Source organism: Haliotis rubra, unplaced genomic scaffold (genome assembly GCF_003918875.1).
Source record: "Haliotis rubra isolate DU_JTF1 unplaced genomic scaffold, ASM391887v1 Scf742, whole genome shotgun sequence".
Lineage (NCBI taxonomy): Eukaryota > Metazoa > Mollusca > Gastropoda > Lepetellida > Haliotidae > Haliotis > Haliotis rubra.
Genome location: NW_025767460.1, coordinates 455,154 through 458,459, shown reverse-complemented (window position 1 = coordinate 458,459; position 3,306 = coordinate 455,154). Strand labels below are relative to the sequence as shown.

The following is a 3,306-nucleotide window of genomic DNA, read 5'->3' as shown; positions in this document are numbered from 1 at the left end:
CACACAGGTTATATAGGGCAACCAGCTAGATACACGACAGTATCACCTGCAAAACACACGTAATATAGGGCAACCAGCTAGACACATGACAGAATCATCTGCAACACACAGGTAATATAGGGCAACCAGACAGACACATGACAGAATCACCTCCAACGCACAGGGAATATAGGGCAACCAGCTAGACAGATGACAGTATCACCTGCAACACACAGGTAATATAGGGCAACCAGCTAGACACATGACAGAACCATCTGCAACACACAGGTTATATAGGGCAACCAGCTAGATACACGACAGTATCACCTGCAAAACACACGTAATATAGGGCAACCAGCTAGACACATGACAGTATCACCAGCACCACACACGTAATATAGGGCAACCAGCTAGACACATGACAGAATCATCTGCAACACACAGGTAATATAGGGCAACCAGACAGACGTATGAAAGAGTAACCAGCAACACACAGGTAATATAGTGCAACCATCAAGACACATGACAGAATCTCGTACAAGAAACAGGTAATATAGGTCAACCAGCTAGACACATGACAGTATCACCTGCAACAAACAGGTAATATAGGGCAACCAGCTAGACAGATGACAGTATCACCTGCAACACACAGGTAATATAGGGCAACCAGCTAGACACATGACAGTATCACCTGCAACACACAGGTAATATAGGGCAACCAGCTAGACACATGACAGAATCACCTACAGCAGAAAGGTAATATAGGGCAACCAGCAAGACACATGATAGAATCTCGTACAACAAACAGGTAATAGAGGGCAACCAGCTAAACACACGACAGTATCACCTGCAACACACACGTAATATAGGGCAACCAGCTAGACACATGACAGAATCATCTGCAACACACAGGTAATGTAGGGCAACCTGACAGACATAGGACAAGGGCATTGCAATTTTCCTCGGCATAGTTTCAAATACGTTGAAATGCGACATCTAACTGTTGACCTACTCTCTGAATACCTAAGTATGGTTTCCACCATGGCACCGTATCATACCTCTAGTGCTGATGCTATTTTCTGGATACTTCGCCCTACTTCCCGGGTCATGCAGTGATCAGTGATGGTTTCCATTCATTGTAGACTACCTCACATCTACATTGTACACACATGATGAACATTTCGTCCCACAAAAGTTTTACACAAGTACGATGAAGTTCGACAAGCTCCTCACAGCGACTTTCCATTCTCTCTCTCCAACCCGACCATCATAGGGGCCGGCAACCGTGCATGGAGTTGATCTCTGCAACAAGTGACTACTGTCGAAAGAGCAGAATATTCTTCCCCAGCTATGCATTCTTTGTCAATATTAAAATTTTAGTGGTGTTAGGGTAAATAGCCCAAACTATCCTCAGCCCATTCAATTTGGGCGAGGTGGAACATAGCCGAGAGCCGCGATACATTCCGGCCTAGTGTTTTCTTGAGATTTAATAAAAATATTTACCGTGGGTTTTTGACTGAAAATTTGATATCGATGTGCTCCCAGATAATTGTCCTGTACATACATATGGGCTATGATTACATCTGGAGAGAACAAAATGTAACAGCACCAGAGCATTTTATATATGATTTAACACAAAGGCTAAAAGATACGTATTTTCAAAAGTGGCACTTTTCACTATGTTTACACAATAAGTTAAACCATTACTCGTGTTTTAAATCATTCATTCTCACAGAAAAATATCTTCTAGACATTAATGTTAAGAAATTCAGAACAGCACCAGCCCGTTTCAGATGTAGTTCCCATGATCTTCTAATAGAAAAAGGTAGGCATTTAGGGATACCACGGGAAAAACGATGTGTAAATATTGTACTTATCAGGAGTTAGAAGATGAATATCATTTCTTGCTTGTTTGTCCATTGTATGCAAATATCAGAAAAGAATACATAAAGAAATATTTCTACTTGAACCCCCGAATAGACAAATTCTATACCCTCATGGCATCCCAAAATCAAACAGCCACAAAATACCTTGCAATGTATATGTTAATGCAGAACACAAAAACTGATACTCGCATCAACAGGGTTTAATGTATTAATATTTGAGAAATTACAGTTCATAATAAGTGGCTGCTGCTGAGGATTTGATGAATATTATTGCGTTCACTTGAAGAGTAAAGTTGCTGATGAGCTGATGAGGTTCAGAAAACTACAACAAACAATAACCTTTGATGAAATTCACAAAATGTCAAATTTCAGAGCACATAACATTCAATGTTTCATTCGAATGATATGTGAATACATTGAAATTGCAAAAGTAACAACTACAAATTTACAAATAATTGTGTGAAATATATTAACAATTTTTGCACAACCTATTAACATTTTGGCATATATACAATTTCATTGTAATTTATAGATAGTACAACCTAGCAATGAAAGGGTAAAGTACTCACATATGTGTCTTTACATAGTTCAGCTTACAGTCAGCTGGGTGACAACCAGGCAGCATGGAGGTCCAATACACACTGGCAAGCATGTGCTCCAAAATGCATGAGCTTTGGAGAGGTCATGATGTGACCTGTGAGCTTTGACATCACACATGAAGGTTAAGGCCACAGGGTAATGGAAATTTACTGGGCCACATTGTTTACACTTTTGACTGATAAGGATTTAAATGGAAATGAACTTTAGATTTTAACTAAGTGTTTTAATTATTGGACCACCATGGATAAAATACTTAAAACCAATTCTCACAACTTAGTAAACAATTTCATTTGAAAGAATTTGTACATTGAAATGTATGTAAAGAAATCTTGCATTTACACATTCGGCCCCTTAAACATACTCACGGTGTGTTTAACAACCAAAACTACAAAGAATGCAAGAAAAAATCAGACTGACAAAACAAACATTTCAATCACATGTTTGAAGGAAGAAGTAAAACAAGTTTGTGAACTGGTCTTCGCAGCTCAGAGTCTTTTGTTTTCAGGATGACACTCCTGACATATCCACTTTCATCAGCCTCAATTCCAGTAACACGACACATCGACCAAGCACTTCGGGGAAGTGTATCATCTTTCAAGAGCACAATATCGTTCAATTGGAAATTGCGCTTTGGAGTGTTCCATTTTTGACGCTGTTGTAGCAAGACAAGATATTCTTTTTTCCAACGTGACCAAAATACATTTGCTAAATGCTGAATGTGTCTCCAACGTTGACGAGCATAAATATCATCAAGTTAAAATTCACCAGGTGGGGGAATGAAAACATTTGATTTCATCATAAGAAGGTGATTTGGAGTGAGTGGATCAAGATCATCAGGATC

General features: G+C 39.1%; 1 long non-coding RNA gene across 1 annotated transcript; it reads right to left on the bottom strand.

Annotated features, from left to right (window-relative positions):
- Positions 1–2,050: 2,050 nt before the first annotated feature.
- Positions 2,051–2,669, bottom strand: LOC124259932. Its single transcript, XR_006893964.1, has 2 exons — positions 2,435–2,669; positions 2,051–2,187 (listed from the first exon to the last, which is right to left on the bottom strand). It is a non-coding gene; the product is annotated as an uncharacterized LOC124259932 (long non-coding RNA).
- Positions 2,670–3,306: the final 637 nt, after the last annotated feature.